We start from the raw sequence: 11,334 nt of genomic DNA on the forward strand, positions 1-11,334 counted from the left end.
TAATGATGACTTGATGAAGACAAAGTACACAATACGTATGAATAGATGAATTTGAAATAATTTGCAAAAAAACAAACTAGAAATATATGTACATAATTATTAAAATACGTGTTATGAAATACATATTTTAAAATTAAATAATTTACAAGGTGTCAAAACATTAAAAAACATAAAATAAAGGAGAATTTAACAATATATAGGCATGAATAGATAGTTAAGATGATAGAATTTTAGAAAACTATATTATATACATAATGGATTAAAAGTATATATATATATATATATATATATAAAATTTGAAAGCAATCACATGTGAAAATGACATATAAATGATAGTATGTATAGGATTAAATTAATTTTATTATGAATTACATAGTAGATTTGAGAACATGCTCATATATATAAAAACTATATGTATAAAATGCATTGATTTAATAATATATAGATCAAGTATGGGTATCTAAAATATATATACATATATAATGATTACTTAGAAGATATTACGTAGGACAATATAATGAAATACATGAAAAAATTTGAGAAAACATATGTATAAAATAATATAAGGTTAATAATATATATATATATATATGAAATAAAGTTAACTTTAATATATATAAAACCTATGCTCATATGTACAAAGTATGTTTTTTTAGGAGTATCTAGTTAAAAATGACCATCTACATATAAAAAGAAAAATAATTTAAATGACATATACACCATATATATATAAGGAACTTGAGGATAAAATATAAATATGTATATAAAAACATATGAATTTTTTTAAATGAATGATAAAACGATTTTAATGATACATCAAGTTTTAAAATGAAAAAAAATATATATATAACAACACACAAAACAAATCGCAAATATCTAAAATAAATAACATATAAAAACCTTAGATTAATAATAAAAATAATTGAAAAGTAAATGATATTACAAACTTTAATACATATAAAAATGATTAAAACCTAAGTAGATATAAGTATACATACACAAGAACATTTAAATATAATGTTATATAAAATGTGTAAATAATACGATGAAAAGAATTTTAAAATAACTACACAAACAAATAAGAACAAAGCAAAATTATCAAAATGGATTAACACTTATAAGAATATTAAATAAATTTTAAAATGGCAAGTTGTTCAAATAAAAAACTCAACTAAAATACTATGTATGTACAAATATATACAAAAACATTTAAATGAGATATTACACAAAGTGTTACGCAAATACATGATAAAACAAACTTCAAAACCTTTACACAAGTAAAAACCTAATTAAAATAAATTTAAAATGAATGGGGGTAATGCATAAATTTTGAAATTGGGTTGAGGACTAACGCATGATGCGCATAAATGCCAAAGGACTAAAGCGGGAAATAATTGGTCCCAAAACGCAGGGCTTAAGAACGGGCCGAATTGGTGAAATATCTTAATTCCAGGTGCCATTTAAAAAACAAATAGAGTATGAATAAGGGCTAGATTTGGAATCAGCGCGAAGGAGAAGGGCCACGCTCATAAATTTCCCAATTTAAGTAGAGGCGCGGGGATCCGACCTGATAAGCGGGTCAGCGCGCGGGTCTTACCTTCTTGAAACGGCACCGTTTTTGACACAGCCCTTAAACTCCTATTTCCATTAATTTCTCTTCCGAAATAGAGCCATTCTTTTAGCCCCCCTTCCTTTCTCTTAAACACAACAGAACCCTTAACCCTTTCTATTAGGGTTTGGTTCAGCACACAGCCACCGAACCACCACCTATACGATGGCCGACGGTGCGCAAATGGCATCTAGATCTCACCCACAGAAGCCACACCCACGGAGATTAGGTAGGCCTATTCCTTTCCGTCTTTTCCTTTCTAAAAAGGGGCTAAAATCCTATGTTATTTGGTTTTTTTTTTTAAAAAGGAACAAAATGAAATTAAAAAAAGGAAGAAACGAAAACACAACACCATTTGATCCTAACCCGAATCATTGTAATTTTGAGATATATGGGCTCTCCTCGGTGCCGTTCCAGGTATTCTCCTCTTTTTTATGCTAAAGTTGCAAGCAAATAAAACAAATAAATGAAAAAATAGAATCTGGAATCACCTTAAAGAAACTGATTTTGGATTGCTTTTTTCTTTTTTACAATATGCGTGTATATTCCCTTGCTATTCTATTCATTAAAAGAAACAAGAAACCTCCCCCCCCCCGGTTACAATCCAAGTCCTAATGGCTTTATAGCTGAAAGAAGAAAACAGAAAAATACAAAAAAAAATTGTTCCTATTCTTTTGCTTGCTGTTTTGCTGTGCTGTTTTTTTGTCTATTTTTTTTGCAGGTACGAAGGCCAATTGGCGCGGTAATACGTGGTGCTCGGTGTGGGGTGGTGCGTGAAGGCCGTACGGAGGGGCACTAGAGGCTGTACGAGGGTTGGCTGAGGCGCATCTAAAAAACCTAGGGTTTCTGTTTGCTAAGGAATTTTGGGCCGTTTAGGCCTTGGGCATTTGGGTCTAGGTTTGGGCTAAGATTCATTGGGCTTGGTGTATTAGTTTTGGGCTATGGGTCATGTATTCATTTTAGGTTTTGGACTGTAAAAGAGGACTTTTAATTACTGGACTGTTTTATTTATTATATTTATTATTTTTATTTTGTTTTTGTGTTGTAACGGGCCGGGCAAAATTTGGGCCTTACAATCATCATATACATGACATCATTGTAATATTCAACCAAATAATTTAATTCATCTAATATACGTTTAAATTTATTTAAAATTAAATCGAACGAACTTACCTGACTAAATTGTAGCACGACAATGTACACGGACTATTCCAAATTTTTTTTCTTTTCCGTGATTTTCAGCTTGTTATTAATCTAAAATAATAATTTTATTCAATTAAATAATCCAACAGCCAAATCATCTCATTGTATGAACTTAAGTCCTTTTTGAAATTTTTACAAAATTATCCTTAGTATTTTACTTTTATGCAATTTAGTCCCTAAGCCCAAAACATGCAAATTAATCATTTTTTACTCACATTCAAGCTTGGCCAAATATACAAGGGCTTCTCTATAGCTCCTATTTTTTGTTATTTCACATCAAATCCTTGTAATTTATTACTTTGAACAATTTAGTCCTTTAACATTAAAATCATCAAAAGCTACTTTACAAAATAGCCATAACTAACAACAAAGCTCAATAATCATTGATAAAACTTCATAAATAACTCAAACTCATCAATGGCATAATTTAAAACATTTGACAGTTTTACAAATTAGTCCTCGGGCTAGCTAGATTAAGCTAATACGAGCTCAAAAACATAAAAATTACTAAAAACGGGAATCAAACACATACTTAATAGGAAACCCTAGCTAGACTGAAGCTTACTCTCCCACAACCATGGTGGTTTCGGTTTTGGCAAGATGAAGAAAATATGATAGTTTACATCTTTATTTTTTACTTATTATTTACTAATTACTATTTTAACCTTTTAAATTTTAGCTTAATAATTCACTAAAACATGTCCATTAATGTCCACCATAATTACCTAAGGTCTAATTACCATTTAAGGAAGGTTTAATTTCATAATTAGTCCTTTAATTATTTTAAAATTAACAAAACAAGCTTAGTTTTAATTTAACCCTAAACTAATTAGGACATAATAAGCAAATAACCCAAAAGCTATTGGGTCAATCATGTCCACCACCGCTTGGACTTTTTGACTATAGTTTAATCACCATTTTGGTCCCTTGGCTATTTAAAATCTACAACGACTAACTTTTATCTATTTTACAATTTAGTCTTTTTTAATTAATTAACTATCTAAACGATAAAATTTTATAACCAAATTTTTATACGACATTAATGACCTCATAAATATTAAATAATTAATACTTACAGACTAACATGTTAGAGTTGTGGTTCTAAAACCACTATTTCTAACACAATTGAAAAAGGAGTTGTTACAATTGCCAGTCCACATCCCCCACATAATTATCCCCACGATTCTAAAGGTTGTCATTGAGACATTCCTGCAAATTCCCATAGTAATAGTTGTCATGCCTTTCAATAGGAATTAAATAGTTCCAAACACTCTGCACTGCTGGACAATCTCTAATAGCATGTAACACATCCTCATAATTATGCCTACAAACGCCACAGGTCGTATTATGTCCAAGACCCCTTCAGACTCTCTCCATATTAGTTAATAGTTACTGCTTGAAAACGAGCCAAAGAAATAAATGAACTCATTGAGGTCCTTGCAATTTCCAAGGTTTCATTACATCGCCTCCTTCAGATTTCAAGAACTCCCCCGAAGATTTCGATATGCACTCTTAACAGAAAAGGACCCTGTCAAAGTGCCTCCCAAAATAATTCTATCATTCCCTGCTGCTGAGTGAGGTGGAGGAGCCCCTACTATCCTGTTCCTCTAGTAGCCAAAGCTAAAAAAGATCAAGTTTCCAATTAGCATCATCTGTAACCATATCATTTAACAAGCAATCCAAATCTAGACTGAAGTGACCGAGAATCCAATTAACAAGAGGACCAATGTTCAGCACCCAAGAGTCATGTTAGTAACTGATAGATCTCCCATCCCTTGCTGACCAAAGCAAGTTCTCTCATTTAAGCGGCTAAGCTTTTTCATGGGCTCTCTACAAGAAGAACATCTACCACAGGATATTGTCTCGGGCAACCCCCTAGAAACCTCATACTTGGCTCGATGAACCTGAACCCAAAGAGCCTTAAAATCCGACATAAGATTGAATCCTAACTTCATCATGAATGAGGTATTATGTTCCTGCAATTTTTGGAATCCAAGACCGCCATGTTCCCTCGGTTAGCAAATATTTTCCCAACTAATTAGAGCCACCTTTTTTCCACTATTTGGATATCCCCAAACAAATTGTCTAACCATTCACTCAATTTCCTCACAAAGCCCTCTTTGGATTCATCATCAACTACATGAAATAACTAGGGATTGCCAACAAAACTGACTAAGCCAGAGCTTCCCTACCAATAAAAGATAAAGACTTAGCATCCCAACTCTGTAGTTTACTACGAACCTTCTCCACAACAAACCGCAAAGTACTATTTGTAACTTTATCATGGAAAAGAGGGACTCCCAAATAGCTCCTCATATTATGTACTCTATAAAAGCCAAGAATAGAACACAAGCTCTCCCTTAAGTTGTCACTAACTCCCAGAATAATCACAGAAGTTATCCAATACCCTTTTAAGCATCCTAGCTTGGCTTTCCTCTACATGCCCAAAACTGATCAAACCATCTTCAAAGAAAAAGTGAGATAGGGAAGGACCAAAGCGAGATAGACGGACCAGATTCCAACATCCAGAGCTAATAGATGAATGAATATTATACCACAACCATTCCATACACAAGATGAAAAGATAGGGGAACAGTGGACACCCCTACCGAACACCCCGAGCTAGTCTAAATTTCTGTGTTGAAGTTTCATTCCACAAGATTTGTACGGTAGATTTAGTGATAGCAGACATGACAACATTATGAAAAAAGTTAGGAATACTTGTAGCTTGAAGGGATGCATCAATGAAATCCTATCGCACTTGATCATAGGCCTTTTCAAGATCTATTTTAACAGCCTGCCAATTCTTGTTATTCTATTTAATTTTCATGGAGTGGACCACTTTTTGCACAATTATGATATTATTTGTAGTATTACTTCTCGCAATAAACCTAGTCTATTTTTGTCCAATAATTCTTGAGAAAATCACTTTGAAATGATTAGAGATGATCTTCATAACCAGCTTATAGAGAACTGAACATAAGTTGATAAGGCAAAACTGAGAGAAATTATCAAGATTTTGCACTTTAGAGATGAGTACAATTAAGGAATTATTTAAATTCGAATCAATTTCCTCTCTCGTAAAGACCCTTTTAACCCACTCACAAGTTGAAACCCCAGCACAATCCTATTGGCTTTAAAAGAAAAGAGTATGGAACCCATCGCTACCAGGAGCTTTTAAAGGACTTATATTGAACATGGCAGTTTTTATTTCTTCGTTAAAAATCGGATTACTCAAAAACTGGAACTCGTCATCCTTTAGTTGTGGAAGCAAATTTTGAGGGAGACCTCTCATTGGGCTCAGATCTTCACCATACAACTTTTGAAAAAAAACTAGTTGCCTCATGGCAAAGATCTTCCTAATCAAAAGTCCATTCTCCTGCCTCCTTTTTTAAAGTTGTGATATGATTTCTGTTTTCTTCTTTGGAGTGTGCGTCAATGAAAAAACTTAGTATTCTTGTCTCCCAAGAAAAGCTAGTCACACCAAGCCTTCTGTTTCCAAAGCATTTCTTCGTGATATAAGACATTTTCCAACTCCTTCTGAACCTTCAATTCTGCCTGAAAAAGAAAATGTGAATGGGCATAGTCAAGGCCTTTCTAAATATTTTTCAGTTTCTAAACCAATCATTTTTCACATGTCCTAATGTGTCCATAAACCTTCTTATTCCAATCTCTAAGTTGACTTGTAAAATTTGAAAGTGTAGAAGACATAACACCATTAAAATTCCATTTTTCCTTTACAAACTCATCAAAATTTGAGTGTTTCACCCATCCCGCCAAAAAATGAAAAAGTCTACCTTCAAAACAATGAATCAAAGTGGCCTGTGATTTGCGCCTGGCTATTCTTTTAATATAATATGATACCTTGATTACCGGATACAATAAAAACAAAAACTTACTGCAATCAAACAAAGTTTTAGATGACGTTTGGTATGGCTGGCCACCCAAAAAATTAAATTTTGTTTTGTTTGTGATATATCTTAAGTGTATATATACCAACATTAAATTAACAATGTATTAAAAATAGTTTCTAATTACATTTATTAGTAAATGGCATCATATAATTCATTATAATGTAAATTTATTAAATTATAGGTTTTTAAATAACTAGTCATGCTCTCGAGTCAAATTTTAATTTTACTTGTTATATTCATTAATTGATTTTTTAAATTATAAATTAGATTAGTAGATGACTCATGCTTTTTAATATATACTAATTTTTAATATATTGGGTAATTTATGCATTTAAATTTTAATTATTTTTAAATAATGTACTTTTAATCATGAGTAGAATCAGATTTTTTTAGTATAGGGATTGAAATAAAATTCAAAGTTCTTGGGAGGTCAAAATATAAATATTCTATAAAAACCTTTAAATTGAATGAATTTTTTAAAAGTATTAAAAGAGAAATTAGCCCATTTGAAAAGGGGACAAGGTCGCTTTGCCCTTCGATTTGCCTTTGTTTTAATTATTTTCCTTATAATAAACTATAGTATTAATTTGAAAAAATATATAGGTAAAGTAACATGCAATAATTATAATAATAGTTTATGAATACAAAAAATATTTATACTAAATTAATAAACACATTAAATAATAATGATTATAAAATAATTTATGAAATTTGACTTTATTTTCAAAATAAAGTCACAAAATACTTTTATTTACACCAAACAAATAGTAGATAGATAAAAGAAGAAACAATTTTAAGAGTGCTTCACACAATATAAACAACTTACGGAAATTTTAAAAAATCATAATATTATATTATATTATCATCAATTAAAATAATCGTTCATCACTCTCCTCCGTCATTGTTGTTCAAATATGATTCCATATTGCCACTTTGAAGAACAATTACTTTAATGGTCCATTATTTTTATATAATTCTAACTTATTAATAACAATCTCCATTTTTTACCAATAATTTTTCTTAAATGCTAGTTGATTGAATATGCATTACTATTAGATTTTTTTTTTAAAGAAAAAGGCTGACATTTATTAATTGCATGGCTCAATGTGACAGAGAAAAAACAGCTAAAAATTAAAGGAAGTCTTATCAGTAGCAGACCAACGGGCAGAAAACAATTAACCTCGCACCTAGAAAAAACAAAACCATAAATGAAAGAAAAAACAAAAACCACCCTAAACCAAACAGCAAAGCAAAACCAACTAAACATCAGCCAAGTAGTTTATTTATCCTTTGAAGAGAAGATCAAAACTATGAACCAGAGGAAACCCAAAACTTTGAGACCAGCCATGGAGATTCAAAGAACCTTTTCCATATTCAAAGCGTTTTATAGCAAACTTTGTTGTCTCTGTACCCAACCTCTCCGATCCTCCTCCATCAGCCGCTGGACAGAAACTGGAATCTCATCCACCCAAGAACCAGAACGATTGCTTCTCCTTCCTTCCATCGCCAGGTATGAGCCACTCTATTAACCAGTCGGGGAACAAAAAAGTAACTAATTTCGTCAAAGTAATTTTCCAAGTTACGTATGTGGTAAATAGTTGGTTTGATAATCGATCTATCCTCTTCCTTTGACTTGAGTTTTTTAATGACTGTCATAGAATCACCTTCCACCACCAGTTTTCGGAAGCCCTTATCAATGGCGCCCTTGCTTTAGCCATGAATGCATCAACCACGTCATTGAAAAGATAAGTTGTTGCTCCTATATAGTCTCCTTTGTGATCTTTGGTAATAATCGCAGATGTAGAAGTCCTAGTATCACTCTGAAAAGTAGCATCAAAATTTATTTTAATAATAACACCCAAATCTGGAGGACTCTATAGTATAACCGATAACGATCTGTAGACAACTCCCATCTTTTCTTGATACTGATTTAATTCCTTAATATATCCACGGAAAAAACCTAAAAGATCCTATAGAGAAAACTTCAGACCCTCATTAATCAGTTTATTTCTTCTGTTCCACAAAGCCTATATAGAAATAGTAATTAAATGTTTGCTTTGGTTATCTACTGCACAAAAATTATTAACGAAAAAGGATTTGTAATTCATAATACTATCAAGTGAAACAGATCGGATTTGAAGAGACGCCCAAACATTCTAAAGGATATCGCAGGTCCATAGAAGATGATCCGTGTCTTCCGGTCATTTCTTGCAAATAGGGCATAGAACATCAACCTTTAAGGTCCTTTGTAGCAAATTATTGTAATGGAGCAGAAAATTATTAACCAATCTCCATAGATGTATTTTGGTTTTTTCTGGAATATGTAAAATCCATAAGGACTTGTAGAAATCCTTATGAGCCTCAAAATTAGGCGTGGTGTAATTATTGTCCTGTAAATACTTTGTAACAAGGGCCCGATAACCACTCCCAACAAAGTAATCTGCAGAACCCTCATATTTCTAGACCAATATATCCTCCGGACTAGCTAGAAAATGGGATGGGAAGAATGCGGCTTACCTACTCTTCATCAACAAATATTAAAAATCAAATCCCTGTTCCAGGTATTTGTTGTTTCATTAATCAACTGATTAACTGTCATCTAATTCGGAAGAATGTGATGAACTGATACTCTGTTTTTTTTCTAATCCAGGCAGCCAAGGTTCATTCCAAATATTGACACTATAACTATTACCAATTTTCCACAAAACTCCGTTTTCAATAAAATCTCGAGCACTACAAATACTCCTCTAGGTAAATGAAGGGTATAAGCCTATCTTTGCTGATAAAATGTTTAAATTGGGAAAATAACGGGCCTTAAGAACTTTGGTTAAAAGACAATTAGGCTGGGTTAAAATACGCCACACATGTTTTGCTAATAAGGCTTTATTAAACAAACCCAAGTTTTTGAAACCCAACCTACCAACATATTTTGGTTTACATAACGCATCCCAGGTGCTTCAATGAATGCCCTTACTAGACTTATTATTAGACCACCAGAATTTATTCACAATGCCTTCAAGTTTACGACATAAAAGTTTTTGTTAGGATTTTAACCCGATTAAGTAACGAACAAAAAAATAGCAGAATAAATTGAGAAATTGAACACACAAATTTAACGTGGAAAAACCCCTCCAAAGAGGATAAAAAACCACGGGCAAAGATAATTTTACTATAATGGCAAAAGAACGAAGAGTACAAAAGATGGAGATAAAAACTAAACCCCGAAAACCTGAAAACAAAGAGCCCACAAAACGTAAACACAAAATTCTCTAAATGTGTTATGAGTTCTAATCTCTAATGGGTGTTTTTTCTAATGTTGTAAAAGAGCCTATTTATAGGCTAAATTCATAGATCAAATAATAATAAAATAATCTAAACTAATCAGTGTTTGATTGAAACAATAAACAGAGTTTAACTGAAAGACTATTTTTCAAATTTGACTGAAAATAGGAGTCATATTTAATAAATCTCCACCTTGACTCATATTTCCACAACGCCATCTTTGCCAAAGCCTCCACGAGCCTATCTTGAACTATGCAGGGAATTAACTGAGTCGAATTTGTGCTTAAAAACTGGAAGACTTCTAGCCTTCGACTTGTACACTGTCAAATCAAAACTAACCCGGGTCTGATTTTCACGAACACAGAGCCTTAACTTTTCAAAATCTGCATCCAAAAGAGAACCTCTCTTCAACGAAACAGTCATACATTTTTCCCTCCTATGACCAAGTTACCTCCACTCCAAACAAGTTGACTTCAACTCCGTAACGGATGAGGGACATCCGATTTCACCTTCCAGAATATAAAGACTGCCTGTTCTTTTACCTTTTAACAAAACGAGAGCTCCATAAGATACTTTAATATCGCTCGACTCGATGTTGATTTTGCATCCTTTCAAGTCTAAAATACTTAAGGAGATGAGATTCTTTCGTAAATCAGGTACATACCTGACATCTGAGAGTGTCCTAATCGTCCTATTCTGCATCTTAATTTTAACAGTACCAATACCAATTACCTTACTAGATGAATCGTTTCCCATACGCACAACTCCACCTTCAATCGAACTGTATGTGGAGAACCATTCTCTATTGGGACACATGTGGAAAGAACATCCTGAATCTAGGATTCACTCGGACGTGAGCTTAGTGTTATCACTTGTTGACACTAACAAGAAATCATCCCCATTTTTATCGGCCAAATTAGCACCAGCTACATCTTCCTCGTTACTCTCAACAGCTTTTTTATTTTGCAGTTTATAACAATCTGCTTTGACGTGACCTAACTTTTTACAATAGCGACATATTTTATCTCGTTTCTTTGATGCTACCAAAACGGAAGCTTGCCTATCTGTCTTGCTATTAAAATAAAGCTCATTGTTGAGTTTGTCTCTACTCAACAAATGACCCTTCACATCTTCGAACGAGAGTTTGTCTTTGCCATAAATCAGGGTCTCCCTGAAAAACTTGTATGAAGGGGGTAAAGAGCACAATAATAGCATAACCTGATCTTCATCGTCAATATGAACCTCAACATTCTTTAAATCATTTAAAAGAGTAATGAATTGACTGATGTGATCTCTAAGAAGCTCACATTCGTTCATGCGAAACGT

At 32.6% G+C, this 11,334-nt stretch overlaps 1 long non-coding RNA gene across 1 annotated transcript; it reads left to right on the forward strand.

Moving 5' to 3' along the window:
- Positions 1-7,894: 7,894 nt before the first annotated feature.
- LOC128285107 (uncharacterized) lies at positions 7,895-9,329 on the forward strand. The gene is made up of 2 exons (XR_008275519.1): positions 7,895-8,236; positions 8,385-9,329. It is a non-coding gene; the product is annotated as an uncharacterized LOC128285107 (long non-coding RNA).
- The last annotated feature ends 2,005 nt before the right edge of the window (positions 9,330-11,334 follow it).

The sequence above is a fragment of the Gossypium arboreum genome, chromosome 12 (genome assembly GCF_025698485.1).
Source record: "Gossypium arboreum isolate Shixiya-1 chromosome 12, ASM2569848v2, whole genome shotgun sequence".
Taxonomy (NCBI): Eukaryota; Viridiplantae; Streptophyta; class Magnoliopsida; order Malvales; family Malvaceae; genus Gossypium; species Gossypium arboreum.